Source organism: Lactuca virosa, chromosome 5 (assembly GCF_052849685.1).
Source record: "Lactuca virosa cultivar CGN04683 chromosome 5, Lactuca_virosa_CGN04683_v6, whole genome shotgun sequence".
Classification (NCBI taxonomy): Eukaryota; Viridiplantae; Streptophyta; class Magnoliopsida; order Asterales; family Asteraceae; genus Lactuca; species Lactuca virosa.
Window position 1 is genome coordinate 53,397,807 of NC_136430.1, and position 24,091 is coordinate 53,421,897.

General features: G+C 41.6%; 1 non-coding gene across 1 annotated transcript; it reads right to left on the reverse strand.

Moving 5' to 3' along the window:
* Positions 1 to 11,565: 11,565 nt before the first annotated feature.
* Positions 11,566 to 11,672, reverse strand: LOC145117842 (small nucleolar RNA R71). The gene has a single exon (XR_013712836.1). It is a non-coding gene; the product is annotated as a small nucleolar RNA R71 (small nucleolar RNA).
* Between the last annotated feature and the right edge of the window lie 12,419 nt (positions 11,673 to 24,091).

Genomic DNA, 24,091 nt, shown 5'->3' on the forward strand with positions numbered 1-24,091 from the left:
ATCAGCATTTAAGTTGGTGAGTTCATAAGTATTTTAGTTATATGAAGTATACTCTAAGTTCTTGGAAAAGTTAGCTGGTTCCTCCAGAAAATCCTATATGTTTTGCTTTACAACTGATAAGTAGTTTTAATTCCATAAAACCGTTCCATTTAAGTATTATTGTACTTATAATAAGGTTTACCATAAGTTTAACTATCCATAAAATTATGAGAAGAATGTTTTCCGTTTTGATGGTGAAGAGTGGTTTTAAATCCCCATAAAACTGTTTCGTTTTGTTTGTGAAAAGTGATTAATACAATAGTATTTCTTAAAAATAAACTACTCAAGAATAACTACCCTAATACTAACCTGGTTAATTAGGGTTTAAACTGTGATAAAGTTGTAACCATACTGGACTAGATTGAACACGACGACCTACTGGTGTCGAAACTGAATATGTGACATTTGTCACCCCATGGCTGGTCTGTCGGACTATAGCTAGCAGTTAGGATGTGGGATTGTCAGTCCCGTATTGATCTATACACACAATGCCCGCTCTCCCTCCAGGAGACTCTGGTTACGAGAATGTAACATAGCAAGTATTGCTATGTCCTGAATACGTACCATCACATTTTAGTTTGAGTAAAAATTGAATTATATCCTTTTTCTTGACACAGTAGTTTAGACCTCGTATACTTATCTAGAAAATAGATTTCTCATTTGTTTCATAAATTATACCTATTATAATTTATATGTTCTATCTGATTAGCATGCTCTATCCTGAAAGTACTCCTTTGCTCAACATGATACAACGGTAATGATACCGACTGAAGTAACATTTTATATTCCCATAAGTATAATGTATATAATTAAGAAGGAAACGACCTTCGGACAAATAACTCCACCTTAAGCCCACGTCCAAACAAGGAAAAGGAAATAAGGCAACTCATTAGTCCTAAGCCCTTTAAGTCTTATTTATATACTTATACATATATGAACATGATTTTGACAATTATAAGCTAAAAAAATTATAAATACATTTCAAAGAGTTTAACGGTATCTTAAAAGAGTTTATGTGATTTTGAAAAGAGTTCACATGACTTTAAGTCATTGTGGAAGTATTGGGTAATCCTTTATTGTAAAAATAAAGATTCAAATCATAAGGAAATCTTTTATGTGATTGATATCACAAGTATTTACTAAAACAATTAGATTGTGTTCAACTTGTATTCCCCCCCCCCTAAAAGCATTTAAAATCATTTAAAAGATAGATTATAGGGGTATGAACTCACCTTATGTTGGAGATTTGATTGAAGATATGATATAAGATGTTTGGTATGCCAAGTGAAGTCCCGAGCACAAATGGACCTTAATTGGCATATATAGACATATATAGGCATACAATTAGTGTATATAACTACTAACATGTAAGGGTAACAACCCTAGGAAGTAGGAAACACTTTTAATGAAGTGTTAGAATTGAAATTGGGAGGTTGAATGATGATTATGGCCAAACAAGGAGGGTTCACGGCCCTTGGGTTGTTCACGGCCCAAGAACATGAAGAACACTTGAAGTGTTCACGACCAAGATGAAGGGTTCATGGCCGTGAACTCTTGAAGATCATGAAGATCATGAAAAGAAGTGTTGCATCTAGGCTAGAATCAAGTGTTTCAAAGGGATTATAAGAAGAGGGATGAGATAATTACGTTTTTGGAGTGAAAAGAGGGCCTTCACTTGATGATACTTGAGAGAGAATGAGGTGGTTCACGGTTGGAAAATGAGAAATCAGGAGAAAATGGGTAACACCCTTATATATAAGTGAGGGTTCACGGTCCAAAGGGTTCACAGCCGTGAACCTCGTTTACGGTCCGAAGGCGGTGCTGCCCAAGAAGCATTCACGGTCCGAGGTGTTCACGGCCGAAGTGTAACGACGTAAATTTTAAAACAAATTTTCATTTTTCCAACACAATAAAACTCATATAATATTCTCAAAATCTCATGTGTATCAGATGTCATCACAATAAAACATATCCCAGAATCTCAAAATATAATCCTCAGCCAGTGTGTACAAATCATGCCGACGCCTTCCCGCAATCCTCGCTAGTACCTGAAACACAATTCACATAACACGGTAAGCATAAATGCTTAGTGAGTTCCCTAAAATACCATGTACAACACATAAGCCACTCAAGGCTACAACTCGGTATGGCCCTTTGGCCAATGTGTCTCAGCGGGACCCTCCAGTCCCGTAGCTCGTTGGACCCTCCAGTCCGGTCTAGCTCATTGGACCCTCCGGTCCGGTCTAAATCGTTGGACCCTCCAATCCGGTCTGATCAAGGACCCTCTGGCCTCAATAGTTGTTGGACCCTCTGGTCCGGTCTATATAACACATAGCATACATATAACACAAAGCACATAAATCTCAAACATACACATACACAGAAGACCCTCCGGTCTGCACATAGTTACCACTCTAGGTAATGCATAGTGAGAAGACTCACCTCGGATAACCTCAGAAAATCTCGAACTCGAAATACTGATCAAGCCTCCGCCTAATCACATAAATTAATTTACGTCTAATTAACAACGATTCTCATAGGCTAGACTAATCCCTTCCTATAATCTCCCAGAAGGGGAAAAGACCATTTTACCCCTCCAACGGTCCAAATGTCCAAATGTTGACCAAACCCTAAAAGTCAACGAAAGTCAACTCCACTCAACTGTCCAACTTTGACCAGACTCGTCGAGTGCACTCGGGTGACTCGACGAGTCCATGCGTGTCCTCTGAATCCTCCTAAGGCCTCACTCGACTCGTTGAGTTAACCTTTCACTCGACGGGTTACCACTGATCACGAATCGCGGAGCAACACGATCCGACTCGTCGAGTTCTCTGATGGACTCGACGAGTTTCCTCCATGGTAATACTCATTTGACCTTCTGAGGTCAGATCTGTTTCTCTAACTTATAGATCTGGCCTTCTAACACCCAAAAATCACGTAAAGGTCTGAACTTGGTGTCCATGCATGGTGTATCTTGCATAATATACCATAGAAACCCCATTTATGCTTCCTAGCTTCAAAACCCTATGATTTCTCTACTAAAGCTTCATACTTTCTGGCTCTCTGGACCTAGAAAGGTCCATATCTATAACACAACTTGCAAGAGGGGTTTGATGCATTCAAGACCCCAATAAGGAGGTGATTCAAGCCCTAAACCCCAATAAATGGAATCTACACAATAGGGAAGAAGGGGGGGGGGGTTCGATTTGGTACCTCAGAATGAAGCTCCTTGCTTGAATAACTCAGATCAACAACCTCCTCTGGTTCCTTCTAGATGGAAACTTCTTCCTCCTTGCAAAATCACACCAACTAGCTCAAGATAGCTCTCTCTCTCTCTCTCACTCTACACACTCAAAGCTTGTTAGGTTTCTCTCTCTGGAAAGGTGGCCGCAATTGAAGGCCATAAGTGCCTTTAAATAGGGCACTAGACCAAAGATTTAGGGTTTCTGTCCACAGCGCGAACTCGTCGAGTCGACTCTCCGACTCGTCGAGTCCATTTATTAATCCGAGTCATCAGTCGCGATCCCACTCGACGAGTTTAGGCGTCAACTCGTCGAGTCCCTCTTCTCATCTCAAAACAAATATTTAAATTATGATACCTGGAAATGCGGATGTTACAATTCTCCCCCACTAGAATCAGACTTCGTCCTTGAAGTCTTACTCTTCAAACAACTCTGGATGCTGCTCCCGCATCTCCGTCTCCGGCTCCCAAGTCAGCTCGAACCCTATCCGATGTTGCCACTGGACCTGAACTAGATGCACCTCCTTGTTCCTTAGAATCTTGATCTTCCGATCCAAGATCGCGGTCGGCCTCTCAATGTAATTCATGATCGCATCCACCTGAATATCCTCTAGCGGCACTACTGCCGTCTCATCGGCTATACACTTCCTCAACTGGGATACGTGGAAGGTATCATGAATCTGGCTCAACTCCGCAGGTGGCTCTAAACGGTATGCTACCTTACCCACTCTCGCGGTCACCCTAAAAGGACCAATGTATCGGGGCCCCAGTTTGCTCCTCTTCCTAAATCGGATCACTCCTTTCCAAGGAGATACCTTCAGGAGTACAAAGTCTCCAACCTGGAACTCGAGCTCGGATCGCCGCCTATCCGTATAACTCTTCTGGTGGCTCTGAGCTGTGAGTAACCTCTGTCTGACCTGTTGTATTTGCTCAATCGTCTTAAGCACTATCTCAGTGCTACCCATCACTCGCTGCCCTACCTCTCCCCAACAGATGGGAGTTTGGAACCTTCTCCCATATAATAGCTCAAAGGAAGGCATACCTATACTCGAATGGTGGCTGTTGTTGTAAGAAAACTCAGCCAAAGGTAGGTATGTGTCCCAACTTCCACCGAAGTCCATGACACATGCCCGAAGCATGTCCTCGAGCGTCTGTATCGTCCGATCACTCTGTCCATCCGTCTGTGGGTGGTAAGCAGTACTGAAGTGCAATCTCATACCCAACTCCTCATGGAACTTCCTCCAGGACCTGGAAGTGAAACGTACATCTCGGTCTGACACAATCGAGATCAGAACTCCATGCCGCGACACCACCTCCCTCACATATATCTCTACCAGCCTCTCTGCAGAAGAGTTCTCACTGAAAGCAAGGAAGTGAGCGCTCTTCGTCAGCCGATCCACAATCACCCAAATTGCATCAACACCCCTCGCTGTCCTCGGCAATTTGGTGATGAAATCCATAGAAATCTGTTCCCACTTCCACAGGGGAACCTCTAGCGGCTGCAAATTGCCATGCGGACGCTGGTGCTCGGCCTTAAGCCGGCGACAAGTCAAGCACCTCTCCACTACCCATGCAACATCCCTCTTCATACAGGGCCACCAGTAGTCTCTCTTCAGGTCCAAATACATCTTAGTGGCCCCGGGATGGATCGAGAATCTCGATCTATGCGCCTCCTCCATCAGAGTGCTACGTGTCCTGCCCGTATAAGGCACCCAAATCCGACCTCGAAAGGTCATAAGCCCTTGGCTATCCGTCACATACTCGGATACCTGTCCAACCACCCACACTCTCTTGAGGTTCTCCGGTCTCACAGCCTCTGCCTGGGCCTCTCGGATGGTATCCAATACCGGAGTCATCACCGTCATCCTCATGCATAAATCTCGAATCGGGGCACTCTCCGCCCAGCGGCTCAGAGAATCGGCTACCACGTTAGCCTTGCCCGGGTGGTACAGGATCTCACAATCATAATTCTTTACCACGTCCAACCATCTCCTCTGGCGCATGTGCAGGTTGGGCTGATCTATCAGGTACTTCAAAATCTTGTGGTCCGTGTATATGGTACACCGAACCCCATACAAATAATGGCGCCATATCTTGAGGGCGAACACCACTGCCCCCAACTCCAAATCGTGGGTGGGATACCTCGTCTCATGAGGCTTCAGATGCCTCGATGCCTATGCTATCACGTGCCCTCTCTGCATTAGCACCACACCGAACCCTGATATAGACGCATCACAATACACCACGAAACCCTCCATTCCTTCCGGAAGGGCTAATACCGGGGCTTCGCATAATCTATGGTGAAGAGTCTCAAACGAGGTATGCTGCTCTGGACCCCAAGTAAAAGCAACGCCCTTCCGGGTCAATCTGGTGAGGGGAACGACAATCTTGGAGAAATCCCTGATAAATCGCCGATAATAGCCAGCCAACCCCAGAAAACTCCTGATCTCGGTGGGGGTTCTCGGCACCTCCCAACTCATCATAGCCTCAATCTTGGCCGGGTCGACCAATATCCCATTCTGATTAACGAGATGTCCCAAGAAGTGGACCTCTCGTAACCAGAAATCACACTTGGAGAATTTGGCATAAAGCCTCTCTGATCTCAATACTCCAAGGATTTCCCTCAGGTGCTCCTCATATTGCTCTCTGGATCTCGAATACACTAGAATATAGTCGATGAACACAATCACCGATCGATCGAACATCGTCCTGCATACTCGGTTCATGAGGTCCATGAACGTCGCTGGTGCATTGGTGAGCCCAAAAGGCATCACCACGAACTCGTAATGCCCATAACGAGTCCTGAACGCCGTCTTCTGGATATCCTCATCACGCAGCCTCATTTGATGATATCCAGACCTCAAATCTATCTTGGAAAACCAAGACGCACCCTGCAACTGATCGAACAGATCATCGATCCTCGGTAATGGATAACGGTTCTTGACCGTTAACTTGTTCAACTCCCGGTAATCAATGCACATCCGGTGTGAACCATCCTTTTTCTTGACAAAAAGGATCGGCGCTACCCACGGCGAGCTACTCGGTCGGATGAATCCCTTCCCCAACAACTCCTGAAGCTGTGAGGATAACTCCTGCATCTCCGGTGGCGCAAGGCGATAGGGTGCCTTGGCAATAGGTACTGCCCCCGAAACCAAATCGATGCGGAACTTGACTTTCCTCTCGGGCGGCACACCCGACAACTCCTCGGGGAAAACATCCGGAAACTCTCGCACTATCGGAACCTCACCGACAGAACTCGGCCTCTCAACAGCAACTCATGTATCCATCACATAGGCTACAAACCCTCTACAGCCCTGCTGTAGACTCTGCCTCGCTCTGGCAGCCGAGCAAAATGCTGACCCAGATCGGGTACCCTCGCCATACACCGTGAGTACTCCCTCACTAGGGTCTCGTATGGTCACCAACTGACGCTCGCAGTCAATAACAGCTCCAAATCGGCTCAACCAGTCCATGCCCACGATGACACAGACATCCCCGTCGCAATCGGTACCAGATCTATTGGGAACTCAACACCGAAAATCTCGAGTACACATCCTCGAATCACATCAGTAGCATACACCGCTCGCTCGTTGGCTATAGAAACTCGTAGAGGCCGACTCAACACCTCTCGTCAGATACTGATGTGCTGGCTAAACGCTAAGGACACGAAAGATTGAATCGCACCCAAGTCAAATAACACTAAAGCAGGTACAGAACTCACAAGAAAAGTACCTATGCATACCACAATATAAGAACAATATCTCAATCTTAGTATAAGTAATTAAATGAATACATACCAGCCACGACATCGGGCGCTGCGCGGACCTCCTCCGCTTTTAACTGAAAGGCTCTCCCATGAGTCTTCGGTGCCTCGGCCTTCGCTGGCTGGGCCTCGATAGCTCTAACAACAGGTGCAGATCCCTGTGCTGATCCCTGATGTAGTTGTGGGCACTCGACCTTCCGATGGCCAGTCTGGTTGCAGTGAAAGCAAACCAAAAATCCCTTGGGGCAATCCCTCGCGATATGCCCCTCCTTCCCACACTTGTAGCACACACCCGCCCTGCACGTCCCATCATGAGTCTTGGTGCACTTCCCACAAGTGCGACCCTTCTGGCCTCCAGACCTCGAATCAGCGGGCTTTGCCCGCTTGGCTGCCGGTTCAGATTGCACCGGCCGCCTATCCCTCCTCTGAGACTCGGCCTCCTCCCTGGCCTGAGTCTCTAGCTCAATCTCCCTCTTCTGGGCATTTTCCTGGAGCTTGAAAAATGTCTGGTATGTCGATTTCGCCACGAACTCACAAATGTCTCTCCTCAGTACGCTCATATATCGGCTCATACGTGGCTACTTGGTAGACACGTGCTCAGGGAAAAACAACGACCTCTCATGAAACATCCGTGTAATCACAGTCACAGACTCCATCCCCTACTTGAGGGATAAGAACTCCTAGGCTATACGTTCCCTCTCCACAGGGGGAACATACTCATCTCGGAACATGGTGGTTAACCTCTCCCAGGTCACTGCTGTAATCTCTGCTGTGGTGAAATCAGCCGTCACAAACTTCCACCAATCCTTCTCCCCCAGGCGAAGCTGGTTCAGCGCGAACCGTACTCTCAGATGCTCCAGACAAGAACAGGTGTAGAAGCATCCCTCAATGTCAGAGATCCACCTCATCGCGGTTATCGGATCCTGAGTCCCACCAAACTCTGGTGGCTTTGTGTTGCTGAACTCTCGGTACAACAACAAGTCACCCCCTGTGTCCTGGCAGCGGCGACGACTGCGGTGGCTGCATCAACAACAGCCTCAGTAAGAGCGGCATACCGCTCGTCAAATGTCTCAATCAACATGGTCTTCATAGACCCAAACATCTCAGGAATCTCAGCTCAAATGACTGCGGCCACCTCCTCGTTATATGTTATGAGATATTATGTGATATGCTATGCACAACACATTAGTATTCACTCCAAGTCCTCCTCCTATGATTCCAGATCACAAGTACTCTATATCTTGCTAAACACAGGCTACCCTCCAGTAGACCTCTCACATGCTCCTCTCTGCTACCTACTCACTCTCGAAGTAACTCATTGTAGCAGTAATCTCCTAGGCTAAGGCATCACAAATCATGCCACTCTAGTCCTAGATATGAATACCTAGCCTACTCTAGCATGCATAGCATATCACATAATATCTCATAACACATAATGTAAGGGTATTTTGAGAAAATAGTCATTCGGGCGTTGGCTGATCGTACACACTGTTCCGTTCTGCTTGTCTCAAAATCCCTTACTCTTTTAGAAAAATTGTTTATTTTATGAAAAATTTTCTCAAATCCTCAGTTTGAGTTCAGATACGCCCGAAGGTGCATCCGAATCCCTCAAACCAAGGCTCTGATACCAACTTGTAATGACGTAAATTTCAAAACAATTTTTCATTTTTCCAACACAATTAAACTCATATAATATTCTCAAAATCTCATGTGTATTAGATGTCATCACAATAAAACATATCCCATAATCTCAAAATATAATCCTCAGCCAGTGTGTACAAATCATGCCGACGCCTTCCCGCGATCCTCGCTAGTACCTAAAACACATTTCACATAACATGGTAAGCATAAATGCTTAGTGAGTTCCCCAAAATACCACGTACATCACATAAGCCACTCAAGGCTACAACTCGGTATGATCCTTTGGCCAATGTGTCTCAGCAGGACCCTCCAGTCCCGTAGCTCGTTGGACCCTCCGGTCCGGTCTAGCTCGTTGGACCCTTCGGTCCGGTCTAAATCATTGGACCCTCCAGTCCGGTCTAATCAAGGACCCTCTGGCCTCAATAGTCGTTGGACCCTCTGGTCCGGTCTATATAACACATAGCATACATATAACACAAAGCACATAAATCTCAAACACACATACACAGAAGACCATCCAGTCTGCACATAGTTACCACTTGATATGTGCATGTTTAGCCCTATATTTAGTATAAAGTTTTATCATTTATTAGCTAATTAATTGCATATTATGGACAAAAGGTATTTAATTATGTTTGAATTATATTTTCAGTCCAAAAGTACTCGAAAGCAAAAGGAAGCAGGAGTAGCTATCGGGAAGCATTGGAGTGAACAAAAGAAGAAAGGATCAAAAAGCACAAAGGACTCGGCGAGTAGGGACGTCTACTCGACGAGTTCCCGCGAAGATTCTCGAAGCAGGGGAGTCCTTGACTTGCCGTACACGGGAATTTAATGAGGGACTCGACGAGTCGGTTGTGGACTCGACGAGTCGAGACGAATCTATAAAAGAAACCCTCCAGAACGATAGACGGGACTTCGGAGAACCCTAGGAGGAGGAGCTGCGATCCAGAACGAAGAGAGATATCTGGAAGAGTGAAGATTCAACCCAATTCAAGTTTTAAAGGACAACTAAGGCAAACCTTGATTTCTCTTAACTAGATCTAGTACTTAAACCATGTTTATGTTATTGAATTTCGTTTTTGAGTTTTCTACTGCCTTAATTATGAGCTAAACTTGCTAACTTCTGTTTGGGTAAGACAATTTTGAGACTATGATTTGATTAATGGTAGGATTAACTTTAAATTGGTGATTTTGTTGAATTAAGGTTGTTAGAGATCCTTATGCACTAACCATAACTATTTTCTGTTAATAGGAAGACAATTAGGCTGCATGAACATCTCTTGATTGTTTACCTCACGTGATTTATGTGAACACTTGATTATGTGCTTAAGATTAGTGAATATGAAACTAGGATTAATTAGAGAATGGGTAAGTTAATGTGTGAGCTTGTTTGATAAACCAACAACAAGAGGTTAATTAAATTGACAAATTGATTAACCATTACAAGTCTTATTCAACCCGAATAGATAACCTAGGGAATTAATTAATTTGACAACTGGCCACTGCTTGAATTAGTTTATTTTCTACGGATTAGCGTAGCGAATGTGAATCTGATCACTTGAATCGGTAGCCAATAAAAGGTTAATCCATTGCACCATTACCATTAAATCAACCATAGGATCAATTGAGTCGAACCTGAACAGAAGGTCTTTTAGATATTGAATTTAGTCGGTCCTTGCTTGCTTAGTTGTTAGTTATTTAGTTAAGTTTTAGTTTAAGTTTCTAGTCTTGTAAAACTAGAGAAAACCCTAATTTTATTACTTGTCTCTTAGATAATATTAGTTATTAGTTTTAATTTTCCGTTCCCTTAGTTCGATACCCTACTTATTTAGCCATACCACAATTGATAGGTCCACTGCCTTTTGTGTGATAATTTATAATTAAAAGTAGGTTTAAAACTAGTTGAGTTAACACACATCAAGTTTTTGGCGCCGTTGCCGGGGAACGGTTCAAAAATTAACTCTAATTCCTAGTCTTATCGATCCTTTGTGTGAGATTTATCTTACACAAAGTTATTTCTTAGGTAATTTAGTAATTAGGATAGGTTTGAATAATTTTCAGTTTTTAGAAGTTTTTAAGTATTTTGCTGTTTTTGCTCTGAACTCGCCGAGTGCAGTCGAAGCTACTTGGCGAGTCCATCGCTGTTACACATTTTCATTTTTCATTTTATTTTATTTTTGTTCCTTTTACGCGTTTTCCTTGTTTTGTTTGCAGACATTACATGACTAGAGGATCCAACACACCCTTGGTTCCTCCACTTGAAGATCCAGAATCTGCTTTGAGGAAAGACAAAGGCAAGGGGGTTGAAAGCTCTAACACACCTAAGAACTCACCCTTGAAGAATATCAGATCTGTCTTTAGCAAGAAGAAGAGCAATAAATCAGGAGGATCCAACATTTCCTTGGCAAACGAAGACCCAATCAAGGAGGACATCGAATACAACTCCGAATCCGAACCCGAGGAAGAGAGCGACTTTGAAGGCGAACTAGCTAACCCCATGGCTAACATCGATGAAGTTCCCATGGGGGAATGGAAGAAGAGAATGCATGACGATACCGGGCCGGGGCTTGTGCAACCCGCAATTCCCGCAACTACCAACTTTGAGCTTAAAGGTCACATACTTGCTCAACTAAAGGAGATTCCCTTCTACGGTAAAGATCACGAAGATTCCTATAAACACTTGGATGAGGTCAACGATGTAGCTGATTATTTTAATGTTCCAAATGTGCCTCGCGAGACCCAACTGCTTCGTATGCTTCCCGTCACGTTCAAAGGTGCTGCAAAGGATTGGCTCAAGTCACTCCCTCCCGGGTCCATCACTACATGGGCTAAGATGAAGGAGGAATTTATTAACCAGTTTTGCCCACCTTCAAAGATAGCCAAGTTGAAGAAAGCTATTACCAACTTTGAACAACAAGCTGGAGAGTCCATTTATGAGGCATGGGAGAGATACAAGGGCCTACTAAGGAATTGCCCACATCACGATCTTAATAGCCAACAAGAAGTCTCCATTTTTTATGATGGGGTAAATATGACTACAAGGCAGCTTCTTGACTCGCAAGGACCGCTCACCAAGAAGCCACCCCCGGTGATCAAGGAATTAATTGAAGAATTCTCTAAACATTCTAGAGAATATCATAACCCACGGAATGAAGTAAGTAAGGGGTGGTGAACACTGTAAACGATAGCATGGCGGTAATGATGGCTAAACTAGATAGTTTAGATCGGAGGATGACTAAGATGGATCAAACAATCCATGCTATTCGGGTTGGATGTGAAAATTGCAACGGACCTCATCTTACTGAAGATTGTGATTTGGATGAGAATGGAAACAAGAAAGCTCAAGTATTTTATTCGAGTGACGATAGATTTGATGATAATTGGTGGAAACCGAAGAAGGAATGGCTCCCGTATGACGAGTACAAAAAGGCGAGGGAAGAGAAGTACAAGCAAAAAGAACGGGGTTTCTATCAAAAGGAGGAACCGGTTATGGAAAAGAGAGCTGATTTGGAAGAGATGTTCACAAGGTTTGTAGTTGCGTCCGAGAAGAGACACAATGATACCGACATTGAATCAAAGGAACAACGAGTAATGCTTAAAGATCATCAAGCTATGATGAAAGATCAACAAAATTTTCTTAGAAATCAGCAAGCCTCCATTCACAACATTGAAAAGTAGATAGGACAGCTTGCACAACAAATCAATCAAAGAACACTTGGTGAACTTCCGAGCAATACCGAACAAAATCCAAAAATGGTGCATCTAAATGTGATAACCACTAATTCTGACAAAATTTTCACTCCTTTGACCTCTATTCAGAAGAAACCTAGTAAGGTGCAAACAAAAGAGGGGATTGAAAGGAATTCGAGCAAACCCGACTCGACTCGCCGAGTCGGTATAATGGACTCGATGAGTCCGAGAGCTGATGAGAAAAATTATTCTCTTTTGAAATCTTACAAGCCCCCTTTACCATTTCCAATCCGAGCCATACCAGTTGAGCAGATTCAACAGTATAGAAGATTTATGGAGCAAGTGAGTGATGGGTTTTAGGTAAAACAAATAAACTAGAAAAACAATTCCTAAGTTCACATGCAACCTACTTTGGATCTATGTTTTAACTATTGAACATATAACTTTGAATTGCAAAACAAGAACCCTAGAGGAGAGAGGCTAATTTCGAAATTAACAACCTAGGGTTTAAGAGTTACATACCTTTCAATTGTTACAGCAAACAATTGATAATCCTCTTGATCTTGATCTTCTTGGAAGCCTAGCACCACAAATGTAATGCCTCTAATAGAATCACACCTAAGAACTAGCAAGAAGAAAACTTGAAGGAGAGAGGGTGGAGAGAGTATGCAATTTCGGCCCTAGGGTTTCTTCAAAGAAGGAGTGGCTGATTTTGAGAGCTGGGAGGCTCCTTATATAGCTGAGGGATCTAGGGTTTAAGGAAAACCCTAATGCTCCTTTGCTTAGGGCCTAAGCAAACCCAAGGGCCTTATCTAAAGCCCCCTTGGACGAAATCCTTAGGGTTTCCCCTATAGATTTCGTCCACCTCCTTCCAAGGAGGTTCTGGATCCTTCCACTCAACTATTAGATAATTGCAAACTAGTCCCTACACTTTATAATAAAACTTTTAACCCCAAAATTAATTCTGATTAATTTCTGGCTAACTATTAATTAAACATAATGATTTCTAATTAATATATTAATCCATTAACATATTAATAAATCATTTATATTAATTTATTAATCTTATAAATTAATATCTCTCCTTTCATAATTTCCTTGTCCAGTTGCTAGGTTGAGGGCAACCCAAAAGGACTGTGCTGCTATCAATTCAAGTACATACCAATTATAGTTATGGGCTTAGACACCTAATCCAACAGTCTCCCACTTGGATAAGTCTGTAACTATAATTGCTAGTATGCCTTCTAAATTTGACCAGCAAATTGTAGCTTCCAAAAGCTGCTGCTGAACTCTGACCCAGTTAGTTACGTGTCCTTAGATAAGTGATCATATAATCCTTCGTTCTGCAAGATATCCCCAGACATAAGACATGGAACGTAATCAATCTCTTTGTCCAGAATCTATGTTTCCCGATTTCTGATTTGTGATGATGTAGGAATTCTAATTGAACACATCAATTTAGTCCTGGCTGGGCCCATCACATAAGTCAACACCAAATCATCGAGGGGCCCACAGATATCGCTTTTCCGGTTAGGGCAAAAGGAACGAATAAACGTTGACTCATATGCTTGTATCTTTTACTCATCAAATTATACATGACAATACGTTTTATAACACCAAGTTACTGATGCGTTTTCGTATCACCAATGCATGACCGACTTGTAAATTACAACTCATATATCTTCGTTTTAAGATTATAAGATATTATCGTCTCAGTATTACTCGTGATGAATTCCATGAAGTGATACTCTGAGCGATGGTTTATCTAATACTCAAATATCAATTTCTGAGTACTCATGAACATTGCAGCAATTCTATTGCCATGTCTATCCTCAGACAATCTACAATCTAGTTCATGACAGTCTTAATTCACTACTTACTTCCAAAAGTACGAGCGACTGTGGAGTTTGAATAATTAAATTATTCGGGAAGTAAAACATGCAAAATATGAAACACAACAACAAACAATCGACAAAAGGCAGTAACCAAACTTATAAATAATACTTTATTATTTAATCACCAAAAGTCAATTACATTTACTTTGTTACAAGTTTCAGAACAAAACTAATCTAACTACTAAAACTAATATCATCTTTCAGTCCTATGCTCCGAGCATGCTGAATATGCTTAGCCCTACTCAGACCCTTTGTGAGAGGGTCTGCTGGGTTATCTTCAGATGACACCCTCTTTACTACAAGATGGCCTTCTTCTACTCTATGTCTGATAAAATGGTACTTTCTGTCGATATGTCTGGTTTTATCATGATCTCTTGGTTCCTTAGTCAAGGCAACCGCTCCTTCATTATCGCAGAATAGTTCCATAGGCTCCTGGATGGTTGGAACAACTCCGAGATCTCCGATGAAGTTCCTCAACCAAGCTGCTTCTTTCGACGCTTCACTCGCTGCTATGTACTCTGATTCACAAGTAGAATCAGCCACCGTATCTTGCTTGGAACTTTTCCAAGTAACCGCTCCTCCATTCAGTAAAAATACCCAACCTGATTGAGAACGAAAGTTATCTCTATCCGTTTGAAAGCTGGCATCACCGTAACCATCTACTCTCAAAGTATCATTGCCACCAAGCACAAGGACCCAGTCCTTTGTCCTTCACAAATACTTGAGTATATTCTTAACCGCTATCTAATGAGCTCTACCCGGGTTTCCCTGATATCGACTGACCATGCTCAAAGCAAATGCCACATCAGGGCGAGTACATGTCATAGCGTACATGATCGATCTGACAGCGGAAGTATAAGGTACACGACTCATGTCTGCTATTTCCTCATCTGTACTCGGGCATTGAGTCTTACTCAATTTGGTATTGCTCTGGATAGGTAGCTCTCCCTTCTTGGAATTTTCCATACTAAACCTCTTTAGTACTTTATCCAAGTATGTGCTCTGACTAAGTCCAATTAGTCTCTTCTTTCTATCTCTCAATATTCTAATCCCAAGAATATAGGAAGCTTCTCCAAGGTCTTTCATGGCAAAACACTTTCCAAGCCAAGACTTAACATCTTTCAAGGTTGGAACGTCGTTACCAATGAGTAATATGTCATCGACATATAACACCAGAAAAGTTACTATACTCCCACTAGCCGTGATATACACACAAAACTCATCTTCACTTCTAGAGAAACCAAACTCTTTGACTTTCTCGTGGAAGCAAAGATTCCAGCTGCGAGATGCTTGTTTCAATCCATAAATGGATTTCTCAAGCTTGCACACTCTATTGGGAAACTTTGCATCAACAAAACCCTCTGGCTGATTCATGTAAACATCCTCAGCCAACTTCCTATTAAGGAAAGCAATCTTGACATCCATCGGCCAGATTTCATAGTCATGAAAGGCAACTATGGCGAGCAATATCCTAATAGATTTAATCTTAGCTACTAGCGAAAAAGTCTCATCATAGTCAACCCCTGGGGTTTGAGTGAAACCTTTTGCAACCAGTCGAGCCTTGAATGTGTGCACATTTCCATCCATGTCTGTCTTCTTCTTGAAGATCCATTTGCACCCAACTGTCTTACGACCTGGTGCACTATCAACCAAATTCCAAACTTGGTTGTCATACATGGACTTAATCTCGCTGTCCATTGCCTCTTTCCACTTGGAAGCCTCTGGGCCTGCCATTGCTTCCTTATAAGTGACTGGTTCATCTAAATTTACCAGTGTCCTATCACTTATGAATGTGTCACCATCTGAAGTAATATGAAAACCATATAACTTAGGTGGCACACTCACCCTAGTGGATCTTCGAAGAGGTAATGAGTTATCAACTGGTTCAACAGGAACTGTTTCCTCTGGTTGAGTGCTAGTGTCATCTAAGGTTACTTCATTGGCTAACTCTTGAATTTCTTCAAGGTCAATGGTGCTCCCACTGTCCTCTTTGAATATGAGCTCTCTTTCTAGAAAGACTCCTCTTCGTGCTACAAAGACCACGTTTTCACTAGGTCTGTAGAACAAATATCCAAAAGACTGCTTTGGGTAACCAATGAAAACATATTTCTCACTTCTAGCTGCTAGCTTGTCGTGAGTCTCCCGTCTTACGAAAGCTTCACAACCCCAGACTTTAATATGCGCTAACGAGGGAGCTTTCCCCGTCCACATTTCGTGAGGTGTTTTGGCAACCTTCTTTGTAGGGACAAGATTGAGGATGTGGGCGGCTGTCTCTAAGGCATACCTCCAGAAGTGAATATGAAGTGAAGCATGACTCATCATAGAACGAACCATGTCTAACAAGGTTCGATTACGCCTCTCAGCTACACCATTTAACTGTGGTGTCCTAGGAGGAGTTAATTGTGAGACTATCCCACATTCTTTTAGATAGTCGTTGAACTCGATACTAAGATACTCCCCGCCTCTATCGGATCTAAGTACCTTTATCTTTCTGCCCAATTGATTTTCGACCTCATGCTTAAACTCTTTGAACTTTTCAAAGGTTTCTGACTTATGTTTGATTAAGTAGATATAGCCATATCTGCTATAATCATCAGTGAAAGTCACATAGAATCGATTAGCATCCCTTGTAGTTGATCTGAAGGGCCCACACACATCTGTGTGTATGAGATCCAATAGACCTTCACCTCTTTCGCAAGACCCTGTGAATGGTGATTTTGTCATCTTTCCCAAAAGACAATATTCACACATATCATCTGATTTTAGGTCAAATGATTCCAACACTTCATCCTTTTGGAGTTGGGCTATGTGTTTCTTGTTAATGTGTCCAAGACGACAATGCCATAAGTATGCCTTGTCTATACTATTAGACAAGTCAATATTAAATACACTATTTCCTAAGCTATCAACACAAGTCACTGTTTCATACACACCATCACAAGGCAAAGCTTCAAACACAAAAACACCATTCTTATAAACAGAAATTGAACCATTCAAATCATTAAAAGAATATTTAAAACCTTGTCTGAACAATGCATGAAATGACATAATGTTTCTCGTCATCTCAGACGAATAGCAACAATTTATCAAATCTAATCTAACATCATTACTAAGAAAAAGTTGATAAACTCCGATCTTGGTCACCGGTGAAGACTTTCTGTTTCCCATGATCAAGTTTATCCTTCCTCGCTCTATCTCCTCACTTTCCTTTAGCCCCTGCAAATCAGAACAGATATGAAAACCACATCCTATATCAAGGACCCATGAACGAGAAGATAATGAGTTATTAGAAGAAATAGTGTAAATACCTGCCGAAGATGGCTTTACTTTTCCATCTTTGATGTCTTGCAAATATTGTGGGTAGGATCTCTTCCAATGCCCCTTTTGATTGCAATAAAAGCAAACAGCCTCCTTTGGATCAGAAACATGGGGAGTGGTAGCATTGGGCTTAGCCTTTGGGCCATTACTAGATGACCCAGCTTGAGCCTTGCTCTTCCAGTTTTGCTTAGGAGGACCTTTCCTCTTTTTCCCCTTTCCCTGTCCAATGGCCAAGACAGGGGCACTTGCAGGAGTGGAGGCTATACTTTTACCCTTCATCCCTGCTTCGGCTGTCTGCAACAAGTTGTGCAATTGGGCCAGAGTCTGCTCAGTGTTGTTCAAATGGTAAGTTAGAATAAACTGACCATAACAATCAGGTAGTGAGTTCAAGACCATGTCAATGGCCAATTCCTCATCAAAGTGAATGTTGAGCTTGACCGAACGCTCTATGTAGCGTTGCATTCTTTGCACATGAGACACAACCGACTCCCCTTCTTTCATCTTGCAAGCCATGAGTGACTTGACTACTTCAAACTTTTCTTGACGAGCTCGCTTATGGTACTTTTCCATAAGGTCATTGTTCATCTCAAAAGGCCAGTAGTCCTCATAGTACCTCTGTAGTTCTGGGGACATGGTTGCCACCATGATGCATGCCACTTTGGTAGCATCATCGTAATGTTTCTTGTAGGCAACATATTCTTCAGGAGTAGCATTTGACTCATTAAGTTCTTTGAGCTCCTTTTCAAGGACATATTCTTTGTCCTCAAATCGAAGCGCCATCTTGATGTTTCGCATCCAATCGGTATAGTTAGAGCCATCCATAACGACTTTGGAGCAAATGTTGAGCAAAGAGAAGTTGTGGTTGGAGGAGGATGAAGCAGAAGTGTTTCCAGGAGTAGACATCTGAAAAGAAAGAAAGTTTTAGTTAGATTTCAAGACACCTTAATATAATAACCCAAAGATATAATATCAAGGTTAGGATCCAACTATGAAGATTCACAACTTAGAAATGGGATGCCGAGATCCAAGTGTAAATTTCATAAAGGTAGGTGAATGACGATTCACCAATTCCACCATTAGACGAAATAAACGAAGTGAAATTCCTAATTCTTTTGAGATACATTGAAACTATTCAATGACATGTTTTAATCTCAGATTATGCTCTTCTATTTGTGACTGGGATGCCGAGGATCACAAACAAGATGTGAATAACCATGCAAATGTGCTTGGTAACCTCATTGTCTTTATCATTAACTATTGATGTGCTGGTAAACCACACACGCTCCATCAAAATGACAATTATGAGATACCCATTACTACTCTTTATTAGTGCCTTTTAGTGTGCTTGTTAACCACACACGCTCCACTAACGACCAATAAAGCATAATGTGCAATTCCATGGATTAGCATACTTTTCACATTTTTCCTAAAGTAACTAGAGTTGGGATTTTGTAAAAATAATGTTCTAGTACTTTCTTTAATAACATTATACTTTTAATGAGAAGTAGTTGTCCTATCAAATCCGTTCTGCTAACGACCCTCCACTAATCAAGGAAGCGGTGGGTGAGAGTGGACACCCATTCAACTACCATTTTATAGGCAGTTTCCTTACACCCCCTTATAGACTAGCTTCGTGAATGAGGCATACTAGCGATTTGACTGACCATATTCTTATACATATATAATATTAAACTTTTAATTATAATACATATATAAGATGTGTTTTAAACTTTTTAAAACTTTAAGGTTTATATAAATTTCGAAAATTAAACTATTAATTTAAATTTAAAATAAACCAAATTACTAGATTTAATATTTATCTATTAATTAACTATTAATCAATTTATTAAATCTTGTGAGGATTATCTAATTAAATTAAACAATTAATTTAATCCTAATCCATATCCCTTCTAGATTTCGAAAATATGGGGATAGGATAATTTCCTTATTTTTCTGAATTATCCAATAAGGCAACTATTATCCAAAACAAGGAAACCCTAAAAGGTATAGCATATTTCGAAATTTTAAGGGAGGAGGCTAGGGCTTTTTCAAAACCCTAACCCTAATTTCGATTAGGGTTCTTGGAGGCTAGGGTTTACGAAAACCCTTTGAACCAAAACCCTAAAATCGAAAATTTGGCCTTTAGGGTTTAATGGCTATAAACCCTAATTTGCAATTCAACTATTATAGCAATTCAATTTAAAACAAACAATGACTCTGATACCACTAATGGGTTTTAGGTAAAACAAATAAACTAGAAAAACAATTCCTAAGTTCACATGCAACCTACTTTGGATCTATGTTTTAACTATTGAACATATAACTTTGAATTGCAAAACAAGAACCCTAGAGGAGAGAGGCTAATTTCGAAATTAACAACCTAGGGTTTAAGAGTTACATACCTTTCAATTGTTATAGCAAACAATTGATAATCCTCTTGATCTTGATCTTCTTGGAAGCCTAGCACCACAAATGTAATGCCTCTAATGGAATCACACCTAAGAACTAGCAAGAAGAAAACTTGAAGGAGAGAGGGTGGAGAGAGTATGTAATTTCAGCCCTAGGGTTTCTTCAAAGAAGGAGTGGCCGATTTTGAGAGCTGGGAGGCTCCTTATATAGCTGAGGGATCTAGGGTTTAGGGAAAACCCTAATGCTCCTTTGCTTAGGGCCTAAGCAAACCCAAGGGCCTTATCTAAAGCCCCCTTGGACGAAATCCTTAGGGTTTCCCCTATAGATTTCGTCCACCTCCTTCCAAGGAGGTTCTGGATCCTTCCACTCAACTATTAGATAATTGCAAACTAGTCCCTGCACTTTATAATTAATACTTTTAACCCCAAAATTAATTCTGATTAATTTCTGGCTAACTATTAATTAAACATAATGATTTCTAATTAATATATTAATCCATTAACATATTAATAAATCATTTATATTAATTTATTAATCTTATAAATTAATATCTCTCCTTTCATAATTTCCTTGTCCAGTTGCTAGGTTGAGGGCAACCCAAAAGGACTGTGCTGCTATCAATTCAAGTACATACCAATTATAGTTATGGGCTTAGACACCTAATCCAACAGTGAGAACCCTCCAAGTGAACATTCCATTTGTTGAAACAATACTTCATACACCCAAGTATGCGACTTTTCTTAAGAACCTCTTCACCACTAGACAAAATATGGAAGAAGTTGCTGAAGTATTGCTAAATGAACTGCCAGAAAAGAGGGGTGATCCTGGAAGCATCTCCATACCTTGTCAATTTGGGAATATAATCTCTACTCATGCGTTGACCGATTCGGGTGCAAGCATTAATCTAATGCCATATTCTTTCTTCAAGAAGCTAAATTTGCCGGAGCCAAAGCCGATGCATATGAAGATCCATTTAGCCGATAAGACAATAATAAATCCAAGAGGAGTATGCGAAGATCTTCTCATCAAAGTCGATAAATTTGTGTTTCCCGTGGACTTTGTAGTGCTTGACATGGAAGAAGACCCTAGAGTTCCAATCATTCTTGGAAGACCATTTTTGAATACCGCTTGTGCAATAGTCGATGTGCGCGAATCTACACTAACACTAAGGGTAGGGAATGATTCAGTGTTGTTTAAAGCGGAACAAGAGAAAAAGAATGAAGGGATGAAAAACGGGGAAATATCCTTAGTGGATTTAGATGATGAAGTGTTAGAAAGAGAGCTTGCACTTTTACAAGAAGAAAATCCAAACAAATTTCTATTACCTTCTGAAGGGAATTTCGATGCTGGAGAAGATTTAAAGGAAATAGAAAGGTTGTTGGGGGAAGCTGAGTCAGAAGAAACAACAAAAATTGTGGAAACCTCACAGACTCACCGAGTCGCATCGACTGACTCGACGAGTCCAATCGAGAACCTCAAGAATCATGAAGATCTTAACTTGCTTCTTACAAGTTCCTTTTCTGATCTTGACATGTACACTTCTCCTGATCCTTTGGGATGTCTAATAGAAGAGGATGAGATTGTGGAAAACTTTAACTTCCAACACGAACAATTGGCTTACCTTGACACCATGATAAAAGAAGAAGCGATTCAACTTGACAAGAGGGTAAGTTTGGAAGAAAAGGAGAATGCAAGGGGTTGGAATAATGATGTGAATAACTCATCCATTGATTCACTCATGGCTAATCGAAAGATCGAGTCAATTACAATCAAGAGAACCAAACCTCGAGCCCGAGTGTCTACTAATTATGAAGTATGTACATTTGAACCACCGGATTATTTAGAAGATAAGGAGGAATCCTTAATATCAAGTGAGGATAAGGTGGCAACTATACGGGAAATCGAGATTGAAAAAGAGGGAATACAAAAGATGGGTCCAAGGAACGGGGTGAAGAAGAAAAAGGTTGGGAAACGGATCAGTTATGCTATACAAGAGGATGCTACGAGGAAAAGGAGAGACGAATTGAGACGGGCGTATAAAAGAAAGATACATGTTTACAAGACAAAGTTTAAACAACAAAAGATTAAGTGTGAATTACCGGTGGAGGAAAACGAAGAAACGTAGAGCGAGAAGGAGTCCAGCTAACAACTCCTCAAAAAGAAGCGCTTCCGGGAGGCAACGCGATTTTAGAGTTTGCTTTTCTTTCCTTTATTTCTCATTTTCTCATTTTTATTTTTCTTAGGATCTGCTTTTTCTATCTTTCTCTTCTGTGCTCATGATGATTGCTTGAGGATAAGCAAAGCTCAAGTGTGGGGTGGTGGCATTTTTTTCAAAATTTTATTGTACTCGTCGAGTCCATACTCGTACTCGGCGAGTCCGTTCAATAAATCCCGATTAAACACGGAATCGCGAAACTGCTCGGCGAGTAGGTGCGCCTGCTCGGCGAGTCCACGTATTTACCAGAAATTTTTTTTTATTTTTACATTCAGTAAAAGGGACTTTTAACCCTAATTGATAAACACTCCAACACTTTTCACCCGGCTGACACCCCTACACGACGAGCGACTCTCTCTCAAGTGTTCTTCTTGATTCTTCCGTGTTCTTCCAAATCCGACCAAAAGGGTTTTGATCAACACGTGATAATGTCTTGGAGGAGAACTGTGTCAGTGCAGCATGGCAGAGTTGGCATGGAGACTTGGTATTTATGATCAACACGTGATAATGTCTGAGACTTTTGAATCTTTCTTGGAGCAATGCCATAAAGACTTGCCCGAAGGAGTGGTTGCATCAACTTGGTGGACCACAATTGCAAACCGGTTTTACATTCCTTCATCCGCTCAAGAGGGGAGCATCTGTTCCCTGATTCATCGCTTGATCATCGCCTGATCGCTAGTTCTATTAATATGCGAAAGGATGACGATAAAGTCCCTACTTTAGATATTTTCTACATGTGGAGTATTATCACTCCCAATATCTTTTGTAATTTGCCATATTGTATGGCGAAATATTTAGCGGAAGGGGCAGTTAAGGAGCGGGTCACTTCAAAGATTAAGGGGGGAATGTTTGTTACAAGGCTTGCAAGGACTTATGGTATTTTGGACCGACAAGAGGCACAGGCATTAACAATGGTTCCTAGTCCTCGCTTTAGCACAACAATATTCAGGAGGGCTAGGATTATTGAGGATTTTTGTGGGGGGCACATTTCTATCCCCAATGATGATGAACCATTAGTGCCGGAGGAGCCAGGAAGACGGGTGAGGCAAAGGCGGGAGCACGTCCGAGAAGACCCACCGGTTATTCCGGTGGTTGAAGAGTTACCGATGGATTGGTACAACGTTGAGTTGAGGAGGTACCAAGACGACATTGGGAGAGGCGTAAACTATGCTAACGAGTCATTTGCTTATTTATTTGAGCAAATGAACTTTGCACCAAGGTCGGGACCCGGATTTCCATATGTATCAAGTTGGGACGAAAGGATGCAAGCAAGGAGAAGCCAAGCTGGAGGGAGTGGGCTGCAAGGAGATGAAGAGGAAGATGAAGATTGAAGTTTGATTTTGTTTAATTTGGATGTTTTAAAAATAGTTTGTTTTGTTTGTTTTTGTTTGGTTGTTTGGAACTCTAAAATTTTAGGACGTTAAGTAGGAATTTGCTTTTATCACTTGTGGTTGCTCTTATTTTCAGATTAAGGCTAGGATGCATGCGAGAGTTTCAAGTGTGAAGGCGAGAGTAAGGGTCAAGTCTAGAGGAATACAAACTAAGGTTGAGTCCGTTTTCAAGAGAGGGTTTAAGAGTGTTGCTAATTAAAGATAGATGAAGGGAAGACACTAAATTATATTATACCCAACCATAGCAGAAACAGAATCAAAAGCAGACAAAGAAAATATCACTCAGCGGTGTACTTGCCGAGTGTATATTTTGGGCTCGGCGAGTCCGCTTCGAAAATCACGATTTATCTGCTAAAAAGCCTTCTGCTTGTCGAGCAGTCGTCTTTACTCGGCGAGTCACTCGATATTTCAAAATCAACATTTGGCTTTTGACCATATTTGAAAGGGGTTTACTCATGTTCTTTCAAAACTATTTCCCGAAGATTTTTC